Source organism: Rhea americana, unplaced genomic scaffold, assembly GCF_003343005.1.
Source record: "Rhea americana isolate MKP2758 unplaced genomic scaffold, rheAme1 scaffold_3, whole genome shotgun sequence".
NCBI lineage: Eukaryota > Metazoa > Chordata > Aves > Rheiformes > Rheidae > Rhea > Rhea americana.
The window spans coordinates 340,058-367,633 of NW_028186423.1; the positions used below are offsets into that span (position 1 = coordinate 340,058).

At 38.6% G+C, this 27,576-nt stretch overlaps 1 protein-coding gene across 6 annotated transcripts in view; it reads left to right on the forward strand.

Moving 5' to 3' along the window:
• The first annotated feature begins 569 nt into the window (after positions 1 to 569).
• The window catches only part of ENOX1 (ecto-NOX disulfide-thiol exchanger 1), a 362,080-nt gene continuing 335,073 nt past the window's right edge, over positions 570 to 27,576 (forward strand). For 5 of the 6 annotated variants that reach the window (XM_085309444.1, XM_085309441.1, XM_085309448.1 and 2 more), the window contains exon 1: positions 570 to 736. The gene's annotated coding sequence lies outside the window, so the exon portion shown is untranslated. The remainder of the gene's footprint in view (positions 737 to 27,576) is intronic. The other variant, XM_085309442.1, reaches the window with a different exon arrangement.

Here is a 27,576-nt window from a genome sequence, read left to right on the forward strand (position 1 = left end):
TCGGCTCCGGCGCCGCGGGGCCGTGCGCCGCCCGCGCCGCTGCCCGCGGCAATCCCGGGCTCTGGCGCTTCCCGGTGAGCCAGAAAGTTTGCTCTGCTGGGCGCGGGGCTGTGTTGTTCTTTGGGGTCAGGCTGGTTTCTTTTTATTTATTTTTTTTTTTGTCTTTCCCCCCTAGCGGTCTCGCTCGTTTATTTATTTATTTCAGTCGCGGCGGGACCGCGGCGGCGGGTGGACGGCGCTCACGCCGGGCAGAGCTCCGCGGCTGCGGGCCGGGCCGCCTCCCCCGGAGCACACGCGTGGCGCGGCGCGGCGCGGGGGGCAGCCCGGCTCGGACGCCGGGGTCCCTCCCGCCTGCAGCCCCTGTCCCCCTCTCCCCCACCTCGCAGCAGCCGCGGGGACCCAGGCGTCCCCAGGCGTGGTGGGGCAGCCCCCCCGCAGTTTCCTCCACAGTCTTTGGCGGCAGCTCGGGAGGTGACTGGCTGTCCCAGCCCTCTCCTCCGCCTCCTCCCCGTTCCTTGAGTGCCGGCTTTAAAGCAGGTTTCAGTGAGGCTCCAGGCGTGCGACCGGCGAGGGGCAGGGGAAGCGCTAGGCACCGCTTCAGCAGCGCTGCTGCTGCTGCAGGCTACCAGCTGGAGAAGAGCCGGATCCCCCCGTGGCCTGGAGGGGCTTTGGTAGTGGGTCGTGTCCATCTCTCATTTCTCTCACCTAATCGCTAGAAGTCGCTTGCTGTTGTGTGGTATGGAAAAAGCTGTCTTGCATTTCACTCTTGTTCTTTAATTTTAAATGTGTGTTTAGTGAGGTTTCTGTGAGGAAGGTTAGGCTTCCAGTAAATACATCTTCGGGCAGGAGGGGCAAGAAGCTCTCGGATCCTTCCCGTGAACTGTGTATTTTTTATGTTGCATGTTATTACTTTTTTATTATTGGAAGTTCTGCTGCAACATGTCAAAAGCTTTGATGTCTCTTGCAATGTGCCTCATTCATTTTTTTTCCTCAAAATTAGAATGGAATGATAAAATTCATAGACGTTAATAAATAAGTTGAGGACACTTTGAAATAGTGCATGTGGTGCRTGGTGTGAAATTGTAAATATGCATACAAGAGTAATAAGTGCTGTGCAGATTCTATTTGAAACCTTTTTCTGTATGACTTTGTGCATAAGTCTATTCTTCTGTCTCTCTGCTTTTAAGTATGTTTGTTTTCTGCTGTTGAGTTCTCCTTTCAACGTGTTGTGGGGATGCCTTCATAAGCAGCCACAYTTATCTGTTTTTAATAGTCTTTTAATCTCTTGCTTTAAGAAGATTTGTCACTGTCAAAATATGTGAAATTTGCTATTGTGGCTTTCTATTTTAGATCTCTTTTCTTGGTGCTTTTATTTATTTATTTATTTTACACTGAGCTGTGGGGAGTTGGAGGGAGAGAGCAAAGGGAATTGTCTTAGACTTTCTATTTGTCCTAATGTGCCAAAAAAATTACACAAAGAATTTAGGACACCAACATACCCCTGAGCTGAATTCCAGAAAAATGACTCCAGTTTATTTGTTTGCCTGCACCAGGCRTTCTGCAGCATGTGGTATTTACAGAACTTACAGTGTACAGTAGCTCTCAAGTAGTGAGAGAACATTATATATCCTCAGCAGCAAGAGTCTCCAACAGCCGGACAAAACTATAGACACAATAGTGGAACGATGATACACGTGTGAGTGTGTTTATGTATATAAATATCACTAGACTACTTAAGTTAATTTTTCCTTAGGGTAGTTTGCCTTCTTTGACCTGGAATATTTTCATTCTTTCCCCTGAATTCTGAGGCATTTTTATTGTTCCTCTCTATGAACATGTGTTTCAATGTTAGTCTTAATCTCKCTATAAAATATAAAATAATCCGGTAATAGCTTTAGAAGACACTATTGCTAGGCAAACCAGGCAATAGATCATGATATCAGACAATAGTATTTTGTTTCCTAGCAACCCCCTACTGTGAACAGAAAACAAAACGATGGTGGATGCTTCCACATCCTGATAGCTGTATATCGAAACCCTGAAGTAGATACAGAACTAATAATTGTGTTGTAAGATTTGCTCCAATTGTTTCAGCTCCTTTGTTAATATTTTCCTTTTGTGAGGAAGAGATTTACTGGGAGTTGCAATTAAATGGTTAAGATTTGACTCTGCTGCTCTTAGCTTTATAACAGTGTCTGTTAGAATGAAGAGTGCACAAAAATAGTARTATCTGTAGAATTTTTGCTAGTAAGAGTGATTTGAAATATCCTGTTTATATTGCTGGAATGTTTTTAAATCTGTGCTATTACAGACCCTTGGAAATCTCATTTATGATCTACTGCTAGATACAATATGCAATCTCTTTTTGGACCTTATCTTGTTAATCAGCTTTTATCATTGTGTTTTAAAACTACATTTATTAGCATGAAGTCAAATATTCTTTGTCACTCACAGGAATAAGAAGTGGAACCCAAAGTGCTGCTTTGCYGTGTTTACATCCTTAGCACCCTGTTCACCCCTTTGAAAGGAGAAAAAAAAAAGCCATCACAGTGCAGCGGGATTGGGCCCTTAGCCACGAGGTTTCTAAAAGTAATTTTGGTAATGCAATAATTCCCTTAGTTGGAGTGTCTAGTCATTGAAATGAAATCTTGACGCTGGACCGATCTTAGATGGACTTTGTGCACTGCCATCTATCTGAAAAAATCCGTTAGTGCARGTTGTGGATCTAACCCTGTATCTGTACTTACCGCCTGTTGGGTTTCAGCTTTTCAGCAGGTGTTAGTGCTTAGGTTGTTGGAGATACAGAACTGCAGTAGGAAAAGGAGATGAGTAGTCGCAGAGGAGCAGCTGCATGTACAGCCTAAGAGAGAAGATGCTGCAATTTGCCTCTTTACCACCTTTCCTTCCTGTATAATAGAAAGTCTCAAAAAGTTGTTCATGGGAGTTTTACCTCTGCCTTCTATAAACATCAGTATTTACTCGTGAATAAAAAATAGTGCTAGTTTTCCCATTGGTTTCACCAGTGAATCTGCAGAAGTGGAGGTGTTTATTCCACGCAAGTTTTTAACRCCACTGAATGCGTCTTGGAAACTATAAAATTGCAAGGAAGATTTGCTGCAGGGAAAGCCAGCTTTGATTATGTATGCATTATTAAACAACAGAATTTGTGCTAAGCGTGGGAACTGCATTTTGTGAATGACTTTTGGGGTTCACAGTGTTATTTAAGAGATTCGATGTGCTCTCATGTACAGTTTGTTTATATTGCCTGTAGATATCTTTTTGGTTCATCTCAGGTACTGAGGTGGGAAAGTGTTACAGCACTTGAATAAAAATGGTTGAACAGTCAGAGAATATTATAGTTCTGATATATAAGAAATTAGGTGCTCTTTGATATTTATTCTGGAAATCATTCATTTTAGTACCCTGGTACATGTGGACAATTTAGTTGAGAACATGTTAACTGATTTTTGGAAGACTTCATGTTTGAGAGGAAGTATTCACTTTCCAATTTGTCTCCTCTGATCTTTTTGATGGCAGTCCTCCCAAACCTTGAATCCTCTGGTCAGGCAGTCCACAGATGAAACTAAATGCAATCCCCACAGGCAGCCTCTGCCTGTGTCTTGCCAGACAGCAAAAGAAACGACAAAGAAAACAAAAAGTACAAACAAATTTTAAACTATTTTTTTTTTTTAAAAATCAGAGCAGGGAGAAAGTTTGTGAACTCTTCTGCACGTAAATGGTGGAAGACCTTTGGAAGTGATTTTTAAGTACTGTCCATAAAACTCCAGTTATGCCAACTGCATTTATTGTTAGTGATTAATGTAAAACCTTACATCTGCTGTCACATAGGTTGCAAACTGTTGGAAGTACTCATCCCATGACCAAAACCAAAGCCTAATACTTTCTTTCCCCTTCAAATCCATCTTAATTGGAACATTGAGTTTAGTCTGTTTCATTTAAGGCTATTTGATATATATGAATTAAGAAATTGACAGCTTTATTCTCTTCATTTAACTACAAAAATAATGGGAGAGGCTAATGAATTAACAGGAAATGTCCTGCAAATCTTATGTAAGATACATGTGTTGTAGTCTTGTAGTTTTGTGGTTTTTCACAGCCTTCTTTTTTTTTTTTTTTTTTCTTTTTCTATGGGAGTACTGTAGTAACAAAAATGTAGAGTTACTTATTACATGTTTAAATTCTATAGGCTTAATGATTGTTGTACTGTTACATATTAACTTAAGTATTCATTTCCTTTTCTTATGTTAAGAAAGGAACAAATGTGTGATGTCAATTTTGGACTGTCTTGAAGATTCGTTTGTAAATCTTATAGCATAAAAGCACTAAATTGTCAATTTTTGCCAAAAATGGAAAATAAATCATCCAAGTGATTTATAGAAACTAAGCATTCAGGAAAGCATTGACTTGAATGCCTAACTTTTTTCCTCTTCTTTTTTGCCGAGATCAATGGGTTTTAAACATGTAGTTAAAGTTAGGCATTTAACCTATAAGGTTGGAAACTACCATCATCTTTGCTTTGGAATAAACASAACTTGAATAGAATTCTTACAGGATAGTAGAGAAAAGGGAACAAAATTGGGTAAAATRCGATCTTACCTGAGGAGGGATCTCAGATGTTCCTGATGGGAACGTACTGATGGATAATAGTCATGCTAGAAAGAATCTAATACTCAACAGGAAGCAATACATGATTTTGCAGTGTGATTTGATTACAGAACAGACCAATTTATCTTTGAGTTGGCAATGAAAAGGTACAATGTCAGAGAGCAAAGAGGTAGGATTGCCTTTTTACAAGACTCTACTATGAACATGTCTGAAAACTCTGAATATCATATCATCAGAAAGTTGTTGACAAACTRAATGGAGATCAAAGAACAACAACAAAATATTCAGAGGTCTGGAGGAACTAGCTTGAAGGCAAAYATTAAGAAATAGATGTATACATAGCCTAGCATATACATAGCCTAGMACGGAATAAGGGGAGATAGGTTAACTATATTTGGATATCGGAAATGTATCATATCAAAAGAAATCAAGATTTCTCAGTGCAGCACGTGGGAGAATACCCAGGAGTAAACGGAGGAATTCAGAAAGCAAAAGCTTAAGGTGAATATTGGGCAAAAACTTCATGATGGAAAGATGCRTTACAGTCTAGAGAGATCTGAGAGTAGTGAAAGCCCCACTTCTTGGACATTTAAAACAAGAGTAATGAGTCATTAATAAGTGTACTAGGAGAAGAAATCCTGCATTTTGAAGGAGGTGGAATACAGGATCTAACAGCCCACTTTTGTGTGTATATTTTGTTATAGTTTCAGCTGAATGTTACAGGAGAAATTAGGTCAGATATTGGGCTAATCATCCTCATTTTTTTTTTCCTAACTGGAATGTTCATACTTTGACCAAGCGTTTTTCAGTGCCAAGACAGGTGATTAAAAAATGGTTTTATAAACACATGATTCGAAATAGGGTCATAATGTGGGCTTTGGCTGAGTCAGTGCTGGGAGGTGTTTATGGGAAGATCAGCTACAATAGATTTTCTAATAAGCAGCTCTGGGTTTTTTTCATCTGTTTATTTTCCCTTTTGAAGACAATGACCATCCCATCATGGAGCAGAGGGGCAGAGATGACAGCTTTGTAACATTTTGTTTAATCATAATATATATTGAAAGCTTCATATAATGAAGCTTATTGCCATCAGGTGGCAATGATGGATAATTAGCAGGTACTACTGCTTCCTTTCTGCCCTCCTATCATGGTGCCCTAGGCTCAAATCAGCTGTCCCATGTGGTCTGGCTGAACTGTGCACAGTGCAAATCCTGCTGGCTGCTGTCATCCTGGAAAGGGGAGGAGAGAGTGGCTAGTTCTCTCAGAAAGGCCAAGAGAGGGGACAGAGACATAAATAACTTTTCCCAGGGTGCATTGATTTTAAAGAACTCTCCCATCTGTTCAGCCTGGGAGAAAGCTTCTCCAGGTAAGATGCAGGTTTGAGGTATAGCTGCATCTGTCTTGAGGAGCCCTTGTCTGGAATGATGTTATTACACTAGTCTCTTGTAATTCATTTTACTTTGAAGCAAATATTCAGAAAAAATGGTTATGCAGAGTGAAGACTGTTAGACATAGGGAAATGATCCCAACCGCCATGGAAATTGCAGAGGAGGAGGTAGATTCCCCTCTGTTGTGCTTAGAGGATACCTGACAGCTAACTGTTTATAAACAAGGCCTATTTTAGTAACCAAGTAACCATATGTTAAAAAMAAAAAAAAAACAAAAAAAAAAACAAACAAACAAAAAAAAAGCCCTCCTTTTTGTGCATGATAATGATTAAAACAGCCATCTTGCACACCAGTGCCTCACATGAGTTAAAGCTGATCTGGGGCAGAGCTGCTTGATGAGGCTGACCTCTGATTTAACTACCTCATGGCGCAAGAAAGGGGTGTGTTGGAGCTGTCCCTTAGAGTAAGTCTCTTGGTTTTCTGTGTGAAGCATAAGGTTTGATCTGCCTGTAACTGAAGGCCAGTACCCTCCTGTTACRCCCCAGGTGACCACTTAAATCCTCTGACATGTAAGCCAGTTCTTGCTTGAGTTTGTCTTTGGGATTGGTTGATAGTGATGGAAGTTGGAGAGGAGGCTGAGTGAAGCTGGGGTAAGGTTTTCTTAGGAAGAATGTAAGAGTTAAACCTGAGTTTGCATTGCTGATATAAGAGAGTAGTTTTTTTAAAATGGATGGACCTCAAAAAAGATCTAAAGTGAGTAAAAAGAACCCATACAGTTGAGTGGATAAACCTAGGTCCTTGGTAATAACGAAATAGGGTAGACTGGTTTATATAAGATTACTTGTGTATGTTAATAATATTCTTCTATGATCAGGCTTATTGGATGGAATCCTTTAGACTGAAAAGAACTGTGTAAATGTAAGATAATTATTCTGCCTGCTTTTTTCCATGGAGACATTAGGTCAACAACAATCTTATTAACAATTTGTTTTTGTTAATAGGTCTTWATATTTACAGTTAGGTTAAATAAGACTTTAAAGTTTTTTTAATATGTATATAGAAATATTTTTAACCTGGTGTTGTCATTTAGGATATCAGGTTTGATATGCTAGATCTCATCAACTCATGATGAAGGATAGCTTTCCTGTGACCGAAGTGGATAACAAGCAGCTATTTTGGTATGACTGGCTGGCTTTATGCAATTTTTAGAGAGGGCTGTGCCTCACACACGATATAAAAATGCTTTAGGATATAACAACTGTGCCTGGGTTAGAGCATGTTGAAGGTTTAACAGTGTTCTACAACTCTCTTTAGACTTACCTGTACCTATTASGATGCATTTTGACAGGGAAGTGAAGAAGAAATGAAGTAGAAGTAGCTGATAAAGCCACGGGGTGAATTTAAGGAGGTAGAATGCAATAACCTGAATGAGAGCACACTTTTAGAATGGGTGTTGATATTTGTGCCCTTATAAAAAGAGCCAGTAAGGCTTTCAGTGGTGACAAATAACTTTGTTTCACCAGAAAGTGTCAGATTACTTCTAATATTTTGCTGATCTGACATTCTGGGAAACAGTGTTATACCCTGATTTAGTGGCTCCTCTGCATATAGAATAAGAGCTTGGTACTACTACCAAGTGAAGCGGTTCCTTCTCATACTCCAGTAGTAGAGGCCTGTGCTTTGATGGCAAAAATACTTAGATAAATCTATTCTGATGACTTATGATGGATGTTGGCATTACTTCAACACTGACTCAGAAGGAAGAGTTGCATTTACTGAATAAGTGATCCACTTAGTTTATTGAGGGTTTTCCTWGGAGGCGTGACCCTGCTTAGTGGTGAAATTTGATGAGATCACAGCCCAGGGTAGTGTGGTTACAGATGCATCAAAAAAAGCATTCGTTCATCGTCCTCTGCTGGCAGTTAAGGATGACAGGCACCTGGATGTGAACAAGTACTCTGTGCAGATTTATTAGCTGTAAAGGGCGTTCTACTCATGCTCACTCGTGCCTTCTCTGCAGACGCGTATCTGGCTTCCACAGTCTTCACAAAGAGTATAAACAGAGGTATTGGACCTAAAGGACACGGAAAATGAGTTTGATTTGGAATCATCTTTGTGTTGCCTTTCTGTCAGTTGGCCTAAAATGATCTTCTCTGGGGTTAATTTCTTCCTAGTAGATGAAGGGGCCAGGTTGGAGGTTATGCATATCTTAACAGTGAGAGGCAATATTTTTTTATGCTGATACCTGCTTTTTTTTTTTTCTTTATTTTTTTTTTGGGGGGGGGGCAATTTTATATGAACAAGGTAGCAATTGCTTCTTTATTTTGCCAACAGCCTGTGAGAGAGCACATATTTTCAGCTCTTACGTGAAACTAGGCTAAACTTGAGCTGATACGCTCCAGGTGAAAGGCTTGGTGTACTGTTGCCAGTCTGCTTAGCTATCCAGTTTCTTGCCAAGTCTGTAAACAAGGTTAATACTATTACACAAAACATGTGAAACCAGGTGCAGTGCGTGTGTAATTAGTTGGGGTTTGCAGTTTTATTTTCCAAGGGACATTGGTTTAATTTCCGTATCATTTTGCAGAACATACATGATGTATGCTTTATATTGTTTCCTTTGCAAAATAGAAGAAGGATCTAATTTCTCTCTGGGAAGGAAACTATTAACCTTTTTTTTTCTTTTTTAAGTAAAAGGGAAGGATTGAAAAATTGGAATTTCTTTTTATGTCTCCTCGGAAATAGTAAGAGAGATTATATAACTACATAAAGTCTTCAGGGAAAGGGAAAGAGAACTCTCACTGATAATGAAAGAACGGAGTAACTGCTTAATGTAATCYGCTTTTCGTGGATAGTGAGGAGAAGGAAGTGAGTGTCGTACTGCACAGCTAGGTTTCATTGATTAGAATTTGGAAGTGGACAGCACATCTGATGGTACGTTTCCTTTTATAAGGAAAGTTTGTTGGTCTTGCATTTAAGTTTGCCTTTTTCGTAATAATGAAGTTGATTCTATTTGCTACTTTATGCTACAAATAAAAAAGACCTGATAAAAGTAATAATGTTTAGCCTGATCTTGCCCAAGAATGGAGTAGTGTGAACTGAGTTGACCCACTACAATCAAAGAATACTTCTATATCTAAASTATAAATGTTACAAGAGTAACTAGACAGAAAAGACTTGTGGTCATCTTGAAATCATGCAGAAAATCCATTTATTTTGGTTCTTCAGTGTCAAACAGGCTGCCAGATGAAACTGAAAACTTGAGTGAAAGAGCAGAACATTGAGTTTTGATAATCCTGAAGATGAGATGCTTTGACAGTCCTGTCATTGAAATATAGCTATGATGATCACTGAAGTAATTGTTCTTTTTGTTTCAGTGGCTCCTCAACATGAGCTTTATTTGGGAGCTATCATATCTTTTCTTTGTTGTTAGGGAGTACAGAGAGCAGTAGCTGCTGATGTCTTAAACACTAGGAAAATAAGGACCTAAAACATGGTAAGAAACTTCCTTTTGTGCTAACATTGCGATCAGCATAATTAAAAAATGAGCAATATAGGTTGAGATGCAAGCCTTTGTATATTGTCCTTTTAAAGATATTTRTATTCACTGGATCACTTTTAAATGGATAAGGGAAAAGGGTAAATGCAGTACCGAGAAACAACACCTGAAATAAACAGCACTTCTGTTAACACAACATGTTTTACTGACCATAAGAAATATTCAGAGAATGGCTATAAGCATCTATGCAAGGAAAAACGGAGGCCTTTCTAATGCTATCGGTYATGTCTCCAAGGGATACTGTGGAATACCTGTATGCCAAAGAGGTGCTATGCAAGTGCATGAGGAGCAAGAGTAGCAGCAACAAAAACAAAACAAAATAAGAACTTCTGAAGTAGGTTTGTCCCAATGTTGAGAGTACATTCTCAGTGAGAAAGAACAGTCATGATTCAGTGATGACTGAAAAAGGTGACTGGAAAAAGAAGATGACCGGAAAAGTTGTGCTCCACTCCTTCAATTACTCTGAGGTTGTCCTCTGAGGAAAATCTCGTCTTTATTTTTGCATCTACTTTGTGATCATCAATAATAAAAGTGTATTTAAAGTGAAATTGAACATGACTTTTATGAGTCTTATATTGCAAGAAATTCTGCTGAGAATAACTAATCGTAAGAAAGTAACTAAAGATAGTTTCAGAGGGATTTTCACCAACTATAGCCTGATGACACTCTAGTTTAGAGGAAGAAAATTTCCACTTAACTTGCAAACAAATAGCACTAAATATTTGAGAAAAATATTAAAGGATGCTCCAGAAGCTGTAGAAACTGAACTACAACACTAATGCATTGGATGAAGGCTGAGAAGGGGAAGAGGCCTGGCATACGAGTGGGAAAGAACAAGTTTAGGAAAAAAAATCTAGTGGTAAGAATGTAGAGAGGAACAAGGATGAACTGYGTAAATAGTGGATTCCTTATCAACTGAAGTTTTCAAGAACATCATAGATGTAACTGCGTCATTGTTAAACCAATTCTGTCTTGTAGTCATTTCCAGCTCTATTTGTCTGTGATTCTCACCAAACCTTCCACTGAGTGTGATAAAAGGAAATGAGATGGAAGGAAGGTGGTCTTACAACTTAAATTAAAATCAAGATTCTTACAGTCTGTCTGTCTTTGTACCAGAATAATGTAAAACTCTAGCAGTAAAGGTACAGGAGACACTGGCGGTTGAACATGGTTATATTCCAARTTTGAAAATATCTTCTTCCCAGCCCAATGGTCAGCATTTTGTCTTGTTGTACCACTATGCTTGAAATATTTTAAGTTCCTGTGTTCATGCGTGGTCCTTTGCTAACACAACTTCAGGTTCAGCCCTGGCTGGTATGTAAGCATCATGAAGCCTAGGTACAGAGAAGCTGAACCTGTCTTCAAAAGGTTTATATAGACATGTCCCAAGTTGTTAAAGAACAGCTAAAATAGACTTAAAAAAAAAAAAGGTAGACTACACTATTTATAGACTTATCATCCAATTATGGTGTTTTTGTGTTTTTGCTTAAAGTTGCATGCTTTCACTTTTAGATCATATTGGAGGGATAATCATGTTACAAAATGAGTTCAGTAGTGCATGGCTTGTGTGTTACCTAATAAAATCTTTATGGACCTTGTTTTAAAGGTTTTCCAGTGGCYGTTTTGTGTTGGAGAAAGTATGTTTTGTGTTCTGGAAAGTATGTTGAGAAAAGACTGAGTAATGGATCCCAGTTCAAGTCTCCTGACTTTCACTTCAAAGTTAGTAACAAAACTTGCCTGTAGATCAATAAAAGCAGGAGAATGTKAGGAGTACCAGAATAAGCAGAGCCTTTTGGCAGAGAGTTTTGAACTCTCCTAGGAAACAAATTGGTTCCTGTGCATTATGTATTGACAGAGAGTGCATCCTTTTTATGTGAGTAATAAATCAAATATTCTTTTAGAATTAAGATCTGTAGGGCCAGATTCTGATACTCAGTGATTTGTCYTGAGTAACTCAAGCTGTATTCATGAATTATAGTACAATAACAGATTACAGTCTGATTCTTATTCCTTAGGATTTTATTATGGTTATAAAAGGAATATTCATCTTCTAGATATCATTTCTAGATATCTAGCAAGTTACCAGATTAATCCAATGTTGTCTTCATTTTGGAAGAGGTTTCTTAAATTGAATTTCATTGTTGAATGCCATACAGACAGGCACATATGGTGGTAACATTATCTAGTGATACAGTTATCCAGATATACTGTTCTATCATTAACTAGAATTAGAGTGTAACTCCAATTGTTTTCAGTAGAGAAAGACCACATTGTGGAAAGAGAGAAAGCAAGCTATTTTGCAGTCACTATGCAATTAACTCATATAACCTCTGTGCTTGTCATGCTTTGTATAAGATCCAGCGTGACCGACTGTAGGTCACTTACATGAGAACAAAGACCTTGAGGCAGACAGGCAGTTTATTAGGATAATACTGTGGTGTGAAGATYAGCTGTCACAGTAGTTGCCGTTGAAAGCATGTCTGTAGAGTGTCCTGCTTGTAGTAAGCAAGAGTTGCCTGATGTGGACTGCTTTGAATTCTGAAGGATGGAAAGAATGACCASATAAATGGTGGTGGTGGGAGCACTGGAGACAACCTCACCTTGTTTTCTGCAGCAGATTCTGCTTCAGTGGTAGTTTCTCTGTGGACTTTCTGAAGAGGGTTAAGTATCTACCCTTCACACTGTGGGACATTAGTCATTCCCCCACCCATTCAGCAGGTTATTTTCATGAAAATGTAAGGACTCTGTCAAATTTGGATGATGCTGACGAGATGCCCCCATTTTCTGGAGAGGGTGGAGGGGAAACAGATGAAGAYGCAGACACAGATGAAGCCATCGTGGTTGCTCTGTCCTTAGGAAGCAGGACTGAACAAATCTGTTTCTTAGGCATTTGTCTTTTGCAAATAGAATAGGTTGAATTGAATTCTTTCATCCATATCAAGAAGTACAAAGTGTGTAGTCACTTGCTGGTACCTCTATGTATTTGTTACTGGGAAGCCCACAGCAATGTGAAAGATGTATATATAAATCTGTTTAAAATGAAATATACTTTTTGCTTTTTACCATTAAAACAAATCAAAGTTGCTATGGCTTGTAAACCACTTACTGCCTTTAGAATATGTATGTTAAGTCTGGTGTCTTACTACTGGCTTTACTAATATAGAGGCAAGTTCTTCCAGAGTCTCTTTAAACATTTTCTGTGGAAAATTTTTCTYCTAAAAGCCTTAGTTAATGTGTAGTTAAATTTGAAAGTGTCTGTTATTTCAGCTTTTTAAAGAACATCACAATTTTCTGTCAAAAGCATAAAGAAAACTCCAAGTTTAAGATTTAGCTTTGCAAACCTCTCCCACTTCTTCAAACATTACTACGGAAATGCACCATTAACTGTGAGATTACCTGGCCACCTTAACAGCTTAGAAGAGGTCCAAAATCCARCAATACTCAATTCTCAAGAGAATTTCTACTACCTATTGTTAATATTTATTTATTCAAATAAACAATCTGATAGTACTCTTTTCAGGTTCTTTCAGGTTCTTTCTTCTTTCTTTCTGTGAACTGCAACGACTGTTTTATTGAAATGGCAGAATATTCATTGATGAAAAGTTGGATCCAAAGCTTCTTTCTCCCCAGATCTCTGTTGAAATCTTCAGAAAATCCACTTTAAATTTATTTCATAGCAATTCCTTTACTAATTGCCTACAGACCAATTTTTTTTTGATAAATTTGTTATTGACAGCTGATAGAAGACMTATTAGTACTTTATAACCCTAGAAATCATTTGATAACACTGCTTAATGAGAGAACTTGTAATTTCAGCTGTGTGCTGGCAATAGTATCTGCTGCTGTGTGGAGCCCTGTGACAGTTTTTTCACCTCCTATTCTCGTACCTAGGAAAGACCAATTATCCTAAAAAATCCAGAGCTGATGTTATGGCATGCACTGTCTCAGGTGTTTAAGTGTGGAAAATCAGTCGGGCATTGCCTAAGCTCAGTGTTATTCCTATGGGAGTTCAGACGTACTGGCAAAAAGTCCCACGACTTGACAGAGATGGGASTGAACCCCGAGCTCTCAACACTGAATGAAGCTTTCTTAGCCAGTGAAACAAATTTCACTTGCATAGYCGTTCAGCTCTGCTTTCCAGTGTAATGTGAAAGGGAGAAGGGGGAAGCAGAGAAGGAATGTAGAGGTATTTTTTGTTTGATTTGTTTTGTTTTTGTTTTATTTTAAGCTGACCCTTCTGTATGTCTTCCTCCCTACTCCTTCCTTTTTGTYTTATCTTCTCTCCTTTCAGTTGTTTAACATTTCTTTTCTGGCTCTTTTTGTCTCTTTCTGTCCCATTCTTTCATTTCTTTTGTATTTCAGACTTGCTATTTCCTTTTAATGAAGCATCTTCTGTATTACTTTCATTTCTTTGCTCCCTTCATCCTTTCTATCTATTTTTCCCCCTCTCTTATATGAGMCTTAAATGAGGCTTTGTCAAAAAGATCCTGATTAATTTATAAGAATTATAGAACCTAATTTGTATTACTATTTTTCTTTAATTTTACATTTGAAGCTTACTGTAAGTGTTTTTGCTCTGAAATACTATTTCATCAACTACCTTTTTTTCTGTTCTATGTGAGTGACAGAAATGTGCATACATTGTATGAAGTAAAGATGGATGGATGATGGATGAAGCCCAACTATGCTGTATGGCCACACTTAATTTCTTAGTGTTCTGAGACATAGAAACTTGAACCTCTTCTTGGTAGRTTGTCCTGTCACCTGAATGACTTACTCTCCAAAATAAATTTCTAATGCTCTCTGTTTTGCACCTCTTAGTGTTTGAGGCCAGTAGTGTAACAGGCTRTCTACATCAGAATGGTAATTTTGGCCAGTTGTCAGAACTTTTGTGTTGTTTACTCAAGGAYGGAGGCTTGCTTTTGCATACAGATGCCTGCTTTGAGGTAATTGTTCAAAAAAAAACCCCAAATTTGTACCATATAATATCTTTAATTAGATTATATGTGGGTAAGTAAATTTGAGAAATGTGTTTGTTTCATTAAGGTCCATAGTCTTAAATGTTCAAAAAAAAAAAAATACTCTCATGTCTTTGGTTTCAAAATTTGAGTATGAAATAGGTAGTACTATTGAAAAACTAAATGAGTGGTGAGTCAAAGTAATTAAGGGAAAGTAAATAATCTCTTAGGTTCTCACTCCCCATGAAACTAATTTCATATCTTATCCTTCATGTATTTAAAAATAGTTCCCTGCTAATTCAAGATGCTTGTGTACTATGTGTGTGAAGAGCACTTCAGCTCTMTTGAAAGGATGGCAGATCAGGGAGTTATTTTCGATTGGTTCTTTTTCTTTTTTTGAGAGAGAGAGAGAAATGCTCATTTTGGCCAAATAAGTGAACAAGTCTTGTTGTAAAAACAGCCTGATGTGCATGCAAGACAGCAGGTGAGCAGACAATAATCTTGTGATAGTTTATGACTAAAATCCTTTGCTTTTATCCTTAAAGACCCACGGTACTTTCTCTGCAAATGCGTGGGGTTTTTTTGTTTGTTTTTTGTTTTGTTTTATTTCTTCTTCAGTCTAGTAAGCCATTAACTATTCGGGTATATATTCTTTCTTTTTACCTGTTTTACCTCCAACAGATCTGTTTCTTGTCAGTGACTCTAATACTCAGCATACAGATTAATTTTGTTTTCTTCTTATTCTTAAACTAATAAAATATACCCCAGAAGATGGATGAAATGCATTAGAGTGGCTAAACTGCTGTGGAGCTGGAGGTCTGCCCCAAATAGTAGTAACATGAGTCTGATGGTGGTCTGATGGGAGTGTTACAAGATTGCGCTGTCAACTCCATCAATATCTTAAGTAGTTATCTTAAGAGAACTAATAYATGTTTGTGACATGTCTCCGGGTCTCAGCACAGAAGAAAATAAATCTCAGATTTCTTTTATTTATTTCTGTGTACATCCTGCCCTTTAACTCGTGACATTTTCTGTTGCCCAAAGAGGGCTGCAGGCATAATGCAAATGAAGATTTCTTCCTCTTACTCACGGAGGTTCCTGTCGGGAAGTGAGGCAAACGGGGGGGCTGAAATAGCAAAAAGGACGCAGAGGCTCATACGTACTGTGTGCATCAAGCATTATACTATGCTGAAGTTTGTGGGAGGATTGCAGAGTCTCGCTCTGAACATGTAATAAAGATCCCTTAATTAGAAGCCTACGTATATAGGTAGTCAGTGCAGCCCTTYGGGCTCTAAGTTGCCTGTTGGAGGTCTCTAAATGTCTCCGCCGTACGTACAGGAACCCTACTGTTGCATGTTTAAGTCACAATGAAGTTAGATGTCTAAAGTAGGTATTATGRATATATTCTCACTGCTTCAGATGAGGATGCCATATGCTACTTACTAAAGGGAAGTCATGCTAACCAGTCTGATACTGAATTTTGAGGAACTGAAAGGTGTTTTTTTTATTTATTTGCTTTTTTCTTTTTTCCCCTCCCGTTCTGCATCATTTCCAGACAAACTAGTAAAGCCATCTCTTTTATTCAGATTATAAGAGRTTTTTTGGCTTATTAATTGAAGGTCCTCATGCTAGTTTAGAAGGGTTTAGAAGGAACTTAAGGTTTATGTCCTGCTGTCATTCTTATACTCTCCAAAAGYACTGAGGAGTTCTCTGCAGAAAAAGTCAATGCTTGGCCAGAGCCCGGCAGATTTGGTGAAATAAAAAATCCCCATCAGTTAGTATTCTTGAGAGCAGGTTAAACCTATTGAAAGGGAATTCTGTAACTCATTATCTGTAGCAGGAAAGCTGTTTTTTATTAATTGATCAAAKAAAATGTTCAAAATAATTGGAAAAATGACTTGAGGGAGGGAAAAGCAGAGTTAAGTAATATTAGTAGGAGGCTAATATTGTTTGTGAAATCAGACTGTTCTTAAACCTTTCATGTGCTCTACATAGTATATGGGGAAAAAACTCCCTTTTTTTCTCTCGTAAGAGAAGCCATGATTTTATCTCAGTAATTGAAAATAATCTCTGAATTTGCTCTTAACTGAACTTATGTGAACCCCTTTTAAGTCAGGTGYTATCTTTCACTGATTTTCTCAATAAATGTTACTGCCTGCCCTTGGATGGCATGATCCTGTATAGCAAATAACATTGCACGTATTCTGTTTGTGACTCAAAGCAGAGCATTTCTTGCCTAATTATGGTGGCATTTAGCAGTGGTGTTRTAGTTAAATGTGCTTATTGGTGTTTCTATTATACATTGTGTTTATGAAGTACTTGAATGGCTTAATTCATGCCAGGCAGAAGATTGACCAGCTAYTTTCTGATGCATTGTTTTTCTTCATTAAAATTCCGTAAGTAGAGAAAACAGTTYTGAGGTCTGGATTTTTTTTTTAATACAAAAAATGCCCTGCTCTTCTTTCATTTCACAACTTGCTCTGCTGTATAACGTGCGTGATTACTGAGTTCTGTACCTTGCATCAATCCCAAGACTTTGAGTTCCTCAAAGGAAGTTGAAAAGGGGGGAAAAGAAACACAAAAACATATGGAATTATCTATATTGAGCAATCTGTGCAGTGCTGTCTATCTGCAAARATGAATTTCAGTATCCTTAGTTACTGCAACTGGGCAATATTAATTTATGGACTTCTCGCTTACTAGGGATGTTGCCAAGTAAATTCCTTATAGTTTCACTAACAGTGAGCAATCCCTCTGGACGTCACTCAGTAGTTATATCTGTCATGGTTGCATTAATGCACATAAACTATTCTGTCATTTCCCACCGTGTAATGACTAATGTGAAATCTGGTTGTATTTATTTCAAATTTTTGAAAAAGATGAAAAAAAAATGGGAAACAAAACAGTGAGTTTTGTGGAGTTACTGGTAGAGGATTTTTGGAAGGGAGTCCTATTAAGAGTTCTCTTTCATATGCGAAGGGCCTTATWTGAAATCTGTTGAACTTAATAATGAGTTCCCAGTGACCTTCCAATGTCTGTCTAAGACTGTAGATGCCCCAATTTGGTAATGCTGAGAGATGTAATTGGTCCTATAAATCTAAGTGGGTCATTAATTCTAAATTCCTCTAATGTTAAGACCAGGATGCACATTACTGAAGCAGAGTGACAAGCATAGTAGGAAGATTTATGCGAGCATTGTCTTGCTTTGCTTTGCATGGTAGTATAAATTATTTGTAGTGTTTGCTTGAAAGCTTTCTTTATACCTTAACATCAATTAACATGTATCACCTCTGTGTTTCTAGGAATTTATAAATGCATCATTTTGTGTTTTGCTGGGACTTTTTGCATATCAGTGGGGCTTGTAGGAGGTGCTAGAATATGACTTGGAAAATCTCTGTGTGACAGATATAAAAGCCCCACCTCTGATCATTTAATTGTAAAAAAGACTAGTTTTCAAAACATTATTGCAACTAAAGACAGCTCAGATTTTAAAACACATGCATGTTTGCGTTTGAACTGGCAGGCAGGATCCTGCACCAGGTTTGTARTTCTCGCACAGCTGCACCCCAAATGGGGATGCCTGCTTCAGGGAATGCCATGAATCCACCAACTCTGCGTATGCCCAGTTAGGATTGCTAGCTAAAATAAGTCTTATTTACCATGAAGASAGAGACTTTTCAGTGCATTCCCTGAAAAAAATCATTTGGTTTGGACTCTGTGAGAACTTGTATCTTGCTTCCTGGAACAGGAAATTACTGTAATGTGTCCTTGTTTCATGGTTTGGGGTGGAGGTGGTTGTTACAACAAAAGAGCATAGGCGAGAAGTCAAAGACAAACCAGTATCTACCATATATCATTTGACCACCAGTCACGTGCCCAATCCATTTTAAAATCCCCTTTACATTTTTGCATGGGACAAATTTTATTCTCCTTTGCTTCAATCCCCTGCCAGGGATTGTTCAGATCTGCAGGGAAAAAAAAATCCCTCACTGCACAAAGAATAAGAAATCAGGCTTTTAAAAATGGAAACAGGCCGTTTGTGTGAGCAATCTTGAGTATTGGTATTTTTATGTAATCTGARGTGGAAAGGGAAATGTTTGGAATCCCACAGTATTCTGCTATAACAACACATTCAGTCTTCTGAAACATGCATTTGTCATTATATCTGCCTCCACTTATAACTGAAAGGATAAATTACAAAAGCTTGTAGCTTGGTCTGTTGCCTTTTTGTGCAAAGGCGTGTACTGACTAACCAGTTTGGAGAGACTTTATTAGGGTCTCTCCTTACAAATGTTTGTCAGGCACTTAAAAGCAATGGGGGCTCAGGAAGGAAAAGGAAAGACAGAGTTTGCATCTGTGTGTGTGTTCCTMCATTCTTCAGGCAAGCAATTCAGTTTCAGTTGGATGTGTAGCTGTCTGGCTAAGTAGTGACTTTGACTGCAGCCGTGTCTTATTTATTTATTTATTTTTTTTTTGGCCAGTGGATGCCATTAAACCTTCTACTGTATTTGAAATAGTTTCTTAATATTTTTTTTAAATTTACTGTAATCTTGTGTTGCACATATAACAAAGTATTTTTATCTCTTAATTCTTATTTTGTCCATTACTACTAAAGTACACAACCTGTATAAGCTGGAGCCTGGGCCAAGGGCAGTGTAAAGGGGATGTAAACTAGTTTAACTGACCAGTTGTTAGTTTCCGTTGCAGGGAGCTTTGTGTGTGCTTTCACTGTCCTCTAGGACAGGACAAATAGGTTAGGATCTGGTTTAGGAGCACAGAGTAGCGAGAGCTTCCCTGCAGTAGGTGGATGTCAGAATGGTCTTTGTGAAGAGTGATCGAAGTTAGAACAGCTCTGGAGCTGCTCTAAGCTAAGCCTGTGGTCCCAGCAAAGAACGGTTCTGGGGTGATTGCAAAAAGGCTGGTCTTTGAGGAGCACTCAGCCAGTCAAAGGATCACATGAAAGATTTCCAAATAAAAGGTCCCAAGATGTTCACTCTATGTACCCAGCCAGGGCAGATACGTGGTTTTCTAGATGGGTCATGCATAACAGCAGAAGAAACTGCACCACGTGACATTTCCTGTGAGAGTCAAGATACAGTCTCAGGATTTAAAAAATGCAGGACTTTCCTTGCAAAAAAGCTTACCTGGGGATACTGAAGCTGTCTTTGCTTAGCTTTGCCTATTTAGTTTATGAAACCTTGTTTGATGTTTTAGTTTTTTACTTATGTCACAGGACTTAGAAACAAACAAAGGGACAGTATAAGCTATAAACATGGTAGTATTGGTGTTTGAATTAAAAAGCATTTTTGCTTTCTCCACCTTTGAACTTCCATTTCAGAGATAATATGATCAGGATAACATTTGCAGGATCAACACCCTCCTTTGGGTGTTTGTTACAGTGGCAGAAAAAAGATGTATAGTGAAATTTCATTTCTATGTGCTGTATGTGGTACCATTCCCCTAAATGATATGAATAGGAGAATTATCCCAGTGCGCATTTGTTATGATCCTTCTCTCTGGAAAGATTGTTGATGACTGCTTATAATTTTGGAGAAGACTTGTTCAAGTGTACCTTGCATGTTCATTTTCCATACATTTGTGTACAGGGGACTTAAAAGTGATACTAGAAAGAGTGTACAGTAGAAAATAACTGCTTGAACAAAAGCAATCATCAGTGCTTTATGTTTTAAGTGATGGGAGGAAAGAAGAGGGAAAGTTCTTTTTCATTACGTTTTTCCTGACTTCARCTCTTCAGTGCCTTCCTCAAAACCTCGTTTTCCATCCCCTCCCACTAACACTACCCAGGTTTTTGGCACCAGACTTTTACTTAGTGATCTTCCTTGAGCTGAGGAAAGCTCAATAGCATTCATAAGAGTTTTACAGTCCAAGTATTTTCCTCTGTGTTCATCAGATTTTTTTTTATCTGTTTAATATTTTTGTTGTAATTTGACGAGGTGTTTTGACTGAGCCTTCAATATTATTTACTTTGAAAATGATGGCATTTCTCTTTACAAGCTCTTAGGAAAAACACATCTGCGGGGGAGAAAACAAAAGTATATAACCTGCAGCTTAAGACTGTTGCTATATTGTGATAAAAGCATTATTTTGACTAGGTTTGGATTTCAGCTCTTGTTTATCTGTGTGAACTTGTATGTCTTATACATACCATGGACGATTATTATGCCTCAGTACAGGAAAACTTCTTCCCTGATAGAAGTGTGGATCTTACTGTGGTGTCTGACAAATTTGAGGCCAGTTTAAAGGAAGGGGTTTAGAAAAAAAAGACCCTCTCATAAAAAAACAGAATATTTGATATAATGGGATAAAATTATATTTCATCATACTTCTATATAACACCATATTGGACATTGTATAGGGGAAATTTGAAGATGGAATTGGGTCTTCTAAGTTTTTGGACTCACAAACTGAAGGAAAAACAACACTGTTTGTGTTTGTTTTTCAAAGTTAACCAAAACTACTGAGTGCTGGATTAGGCAGAATCTTTTTCTGTGGAGAGAAGCAGAAGATCTGTTGATGTAATTATGAAATCACTTGTACTTTTTCACTTAAGTTCTGCATTTATTTGGCCATAAACTGTTCAATTCACTTTCATCTTCATTTGCCTGTGGAAAAATCCACAAATGAATCTTTTRTGAGATGAGATTCAAGTGAAAGTTTATGATGCTAGATCATCCCTTGGTCGACATAGCTGTACCCCAAGAACACAAACCTTTCGTTTTAGAGTTGCAGTTTTCCAAATTTACTGGTGGACTTCCTTGWTTTTTGTAAAACTCCTTGGGTAAGGAGTAAGAATTGGTTTGGAGACTGTTGTGAGAATTTATGGAATATCAGCTTGCAGTTTATGAATTCTGGTTCTGTCACTTCATCATGGGATGCCTCAGGAGATACGCTGTTGGGACTCAGAGCAGGAATGATAGATGACCATTTGCCTTTATGGCACCTACTGAAGTGGGAACAACTGCTGCTGGAATCTTAGGGAAAGAGGCTTCAACCAAGTTAATCTGCAGGGACAGCAGTGGGAACACTTGGTATTTTTCCAAAAGCAGAACAAAGAAAGTTTATTAATAAGATCTTGAGGGACTTGCTGAGCTACATGAAGCTTGGCTGGCTTTTGTAGCAATGAAGCTTGTTTTGCTTAGCTGTCCAGCCTAGGAGGAATGAAATTCTTTACATGGGTGATAGCGCAGCGTGATGTGATTCAGTGGATGAGTTGTTTGTGGGAGAAGAGGATCCCAGATTCATCATAGGATTCTGGGGTTTGTCCAAATACACTCCATTAAAGGGAAGTAGAAGAGTACRTATCTAAGATAAAGACGATGCGTTAGTGTTCAGCTCCAGAGTGCCTGTAAGAGCAGAGCCCTGAGAAAACTATGATTAAATTAGCACAGGGTCTTTGGTATCAGCTCTCATCCCTGGATCGCATTTCTGTGAAGAGATAATGGTCGGGAAGGTTATTTTCAGAATATGTGCCATACAGGCCAGGTAAAGAGTAAGCACTGTAAGCACTGTAGCTTTTGCATACCAAAGGGTGCTTAAGGACACTCTGGTGAGTATGTTGGGACATGAATGTCATCAGCTTACTCAGTGTTCAGATGGGGAACTCTGGCAGAGCTTTCTGAAAATGTGTGAAAATACACTGTTCAATTCAGATCAGTTCTCGTAGGGAAAGGTAAGGAATTTTACCGCAAAATCTGTCTTTTATGACACAGAATCAGAATTTATGCTCATGTTACCTATTTCTGAATACTTGGTTCACTAAGAATTAGAGTAAGTACTCACCTTATAGGTAACCTGAAGCTATGCTTTTCAACTGAGAACAAGATGTCAGATACTAAATATATGTTGGAAACTAATACTCTATAGACCTTGTTAGTTCCTGCTGTGGCTCAGAGATCTGGAATCCCTTTTCAAGTGTGCATTTGCCAAAAAATAGGGCTTACATAGTGTAGAATCCATCAATCATCTGCTTATGTATCTGCAGTGTGCAACAGAGCCAACAGGGCATGAAAATCTGGACTGCTATTTCTTGGAAGAGGAGGAGATAGCAAAAGAGACAGTAAATTTACTGAGAGCACTTATGTATGTATGAGGATGTCATCACAGCCTATTTTTTTTCTTCTTTAAACCGTTTTATGTGTCAGTTTCTAAAATGTCTAGTAAACTGCATGACCAGAACTGTTATGCGTCCTAGATACAGTTCATCTCTTTGATGTTGTTAAGGAAAAGAGAAGGTACTTTGAATGTTGGGAAAAGGTAGTCTAAATTCATCCTAAATAACTTTTTAAGTGTTTAACAGAAGTTTCTATTCAAATATAAGTTGTTCAAGTTTCCCCTGTACTGAGAGACAGGTGTCTTTATAGTGTGATTTTGGTCTTAGCATAGCTGACATCCCCTGGAGATACCAAACCCTCTGCATTGACTACACAGACAGTCTAAGATTATTACATTCTCTATTCAGGTACTTCTGTTGAGAACCTTAAGCAGAATATCTTTGATACTGTGATGATGATGAAAAGCACCTTCTTTCCAGGCTTTCTTCACTGACTGCATGTTGTTGTGTGTGTAATTTGTGTAATTTGAAAAGAGAAGGACTACCAGTATGAATGAGGTAGCTGATGATCAGCCTTCACCTGTGTTGACAAAAGGAGCAAGTAGAGGTCTAGAAGAAATGCTAACTATGCTGGGCCTATTGCAAATAGAAGTGAGAAAGAAAATTGAGCGGCTGTAACTGCTTTGTGCTTTCTGACAACAATTTTATTGTAGGGAGCAGAGAAGACAGCTGAGACCTGAGCAGGTGCAGAAGGGGCAGCAATGAAGAATTAAGCAACTACTTCTCTGTAAATTTGTTTGGAAAGTGACTTTGAGGGTTGAGAAGCAATATGTTCACGGTCAGGTGCTTTAGGTCTGCCCAACTCCAATGGAAGAGATAATGACTCCATTCTGAAAAAGTGTAAGGAAAGACATGTGGCATTGATTTGCTATACTCTAGAGAGGTAAACTATTTTCAGAATACATTTTAGAGGGGAACACATTAAAATGRGGTCCATTTGCTGCACGTATAGTTCAGAATTTGGGTGTTAGCCTAAGAAGGGATCAGTACAGTGTATGTATTTTATATTGTAATGAGTTGGAATTCTTACAAGAAGCTCATTAGCAACTTTATTATAAGCTAAGCAAATTACATTTTTGATCATTTAACTATTCATATTTTATTGAATAACATTATTCACTGAATATAAATGCACTGGGCAGCACTCATATATGATTGGCTATGAATTCATATAATTCTCACATAAAACAGAATAAGTATCACTTTAGTATGTGAAGTTCACTCTGCATAATACTATTGGCATGAGATCAAGGCATGACTTTTCCATGCTCTTTGCCTAGCTCTCTGTTTGTCCAAAGTGGTTTCAGATATGGAAATTGAAAATATTTGTTTAACTATAACTTAGTAGCCCTCTTAGGGCCTATGTTTCTGGAAGACTTTCCTGACATAGACTATAAGTAGCTTTTCTCCACAAGTTCAGAACCTCTGCTGGCCCTTTCTCTAAAGGGCCTGGTATCTTTCGTCTTACCTAGCAGGTGGTAAATCCACTCACGTTTTTAGTAATTCAGAGTTATTCATAAGGAAAATAGGTTGGGCAGAAATCAAATACAGCTCGTCTGTATACATTACTCTTGATGAATGTAGATGTCTGGGTACAGAAAATTTCTATACACCTCAGGGAGTCCTTTCCTTTAACTTCCAGCTTGCAGTCTCCTTCCCTCTCTTTTCTACCTCTCTCCATTTTCTTCCAAATGTCTCAGTTCAGAGTCTGGGAGCTCAGAAAGGAAGATGATGCCACTTACACTGGTATTTAAGATTGACCTTGAGGACTGCTCTCGCATAATCAGTACAGAGTGAGTCTTCTTGCTACAATGTACTTCATACCTGGTAGGTGTSTCTGCTGCCCTCCTTGGAACCTGAGCAGAACCTTTCCAACAATTGAGCTCATCTTTTCCATTTGCCTGGGAGAGGCTGGGATGCCCTGGAAGAGGCAGTGCGGCRGCACTGATAGCAGCACTGCGGGACTGGTGAGGGCAACCATGCACATGAACTCCAGACCCCAGGAGAGATGGGCTGGAGGACAGATTGTCCTGAGATCAAAGAGCTACCAGGATCAGACTTGGACTGTCCTTGAGGATGTAACATCTAGAATAAGTTTCCTATTAACTTTGAATGGCCAGATTATTCCATAACTGCTTCATGTGTGTTTTCCTTTGTCATTTGATTCCTGGCAGTGGGATATTTGTCTAGCCCCAAACAGCAGTTCTGATGTTTTGTGTGCAGAATTTGGATGAAGAATTCAAAAATCTCTGTGAGAAGTAATATTTCATTTCTTAATATTCCAAACTCTGTTCCAAACTAAAGTGAATTTAAGAGAGCTTTTTCCTATTTTCCCTATAATCTCTGAAGAAGGTGTTGCTTTTCAGTGGCTGGGGCTTGGAGGTTTTTGGATAATTCCTGGATGACTGGATGCTATTTAGCTGTAATCAGTATCCCAGGTGCTGACATGTGGCATTTCCCAGCTGTTCAGCACCAAGGAGAGTAGTGACTGCCTTCAGCTGGGTTCGGGGTCAGGGCTCTGGTCTAGGTCTCTCCTGCAAGAGCAACTATATGAGTGAAACCCTGAATAATGCATTCTTAATTGGATAATGGCTGTAAGAGGTATATGCATTAGCTGCAATAATACTAACTCGCTGTATCTTGAACATCTTTATTAGGTTTAAAAATTTTTATGTGTGCTTGTTTCAGTCTATGTTCTGAGTCCTACACATCTATTATGTRCCATCGAGGCCTTTAAAGCCTTGCTTAGCTCCCAGTATTTTTCTCTACGTTATAACAACTTACTTTTTGGCTGAGGGCGCTTCTGTGACCTAATCAGTGATGTGTTTATATTGGCTGCAGGAGTTGAAATACTTGAAAAAAAAATTTAAAGTTCCCCAAATGTTCTGACAGTTTTCCTTTCTGCTCCTATTATGCTAATCTGATTGTTTTTAATATGAGTTTTTTTTTTGCCCTGGCTCCTATGTAATCTACAGTGTCATAAAAGGTATACCACATTACAGCTAAATAATATACACTGAGTTATAACTTAATAGATCTGGTGTTCTCAGTTGGGATACTGTACTCTGTATTCATATATATGTATATCTAATTTCTTGAAATGTAAGAAGTCACTGTACTTTAATGTCTAGGAGGTCTTACCAAGATGTGCCAGGATGCTTGCTTTAAGCAAGCAGAAGCTTAAGCAAAACAAAAGATCTATTTTTGTATCCCTTTTTTTGGTCATTGGACAAAGAATTTCTTTCTTGTCTTGTTGGGTATTACTGTCACTTAGTAAGCAAGTAAAACTTGTCATGTTAGAATTAATTGGCCTGTCTCTGCCTTACCTTTCTGGAATAGAGAGATCAGGAAGTGACAGTGACATAATTGTCAGTGTTCGGGAAGTTTTTTGTGGTAGTTGTTCGCATTAGTCAAGTTCACGTTTGTGAATCTGACACACGTGGTGCAGCAATAGAGATYGTTTTAGCCTATTTTGCTGACTTCTAGAGAAGACCGCTGTAGAAGTTCATGCAGAGTTTCAGTGAGCTTGTAAAACTCTTGCATGGGTACCTAGAATTATAGTTAAGAAGCTTTATTTGTCTCCCCAGTTTCTTCGGAGAAATCTCAGTGGGTGAGGTGGGTAATAATATACCTTAAAGCTTTGCAGTGAGAACTTCATTTAAGCAGATTCTCTTCCACGTGCATTTAATGCATAAATAAAGGTGATGAAGGAGACTGCAACTTAGGATTTAGTGATGCTGTGGTGCTGATACTATGCAGGCCTGCTGCCTTAGCACTGGACTCAGCTGGTAATTTCCTAATGTTTGGCTGGGGCTTGGGCTTGGATGAAAGTGAGCTGGCTGTAGCTCAGGCCAGATAATTTGGAGATGCTAATGGCTCGTTTGTTAAAATAAGTAGAGGACTTGGCAGAGAGAAAGGGAGTTTCTCTCTGTCTCATCTCACCCTTCCCCCTCCACTTTCCAACATTGCTGTCCATGGAAAGGGTGTTCATTTCAGGGCTGCTCTTTGGAGACTTCATGGCAGTGGTGGCTTTGATCATTAATGTTCATTTCCATCAGTACTTTGCATGATCATAACTGTTTCTTGTGGAAGGTGTTCTWACTATAGTTATACATATTTCCATTTGCTGCAGGCTGGCTTGTTGCAGTGGGTTGCCCATGAGTGCACATTTGCAGATCATTAAAGGAAGACAGGAGAAAAAGGAAGAAAAAAAAAAAAAAAGGAAGACAGAAATGTTAGCTGTTACAGGCTGTTGATTACCAGTTATTGATTCCTGCTGGCTGACATGAACACATTTGTGGCCATGATCGAAAGAGAACTCTAGATTTCTCTGCTGGCTTTGATTCAAGCTATACAAAATTGTATGGCCSTTCATGTGATTTATGGCCTGAATTCAGTCTACTGCTTCCTCGTGTACAGTTGTAACAGAAAGGTCTGTTTGTACATGTWTCTTTAGCATGTTAGTTTAGACAGGGGGTGCACACCTCCCTRCTTTAGGGTCATGCTATTTGCTCTCCCTGTGCAGAAACTGTAATACGCCTCTCATGTTGCCTTACAGAGTGATCTGTTGCAGAAGGAAGTGAAGTTTTAATATGAGATTGTTGCTTCAGTTGTGACAAAACTTTTGCACACGAGTATCTTGTGTTGCTCTTTAAAGAAGGGAATTCTGTACTCAAATGTCCTGGCTCTCTTCAGCAGAAGTGCCACAGCTCAACAGCTAGAGCTAAGGTATTTTAAGCTGTTTCCTCTGTGTAATCAACACTGTTTCCAGAGTTGTGTGAAGATAATTTCTTACAGGATGCTCAGACCCTGTGTCTCTATTAATTACACAAGAGTTTTAAAGCATGCTGCACTGGGGTGATTGTATTCTTTTTCACCCACCCCTCCTGGCTCCACTTTGGAGACRTATGGCTGCGT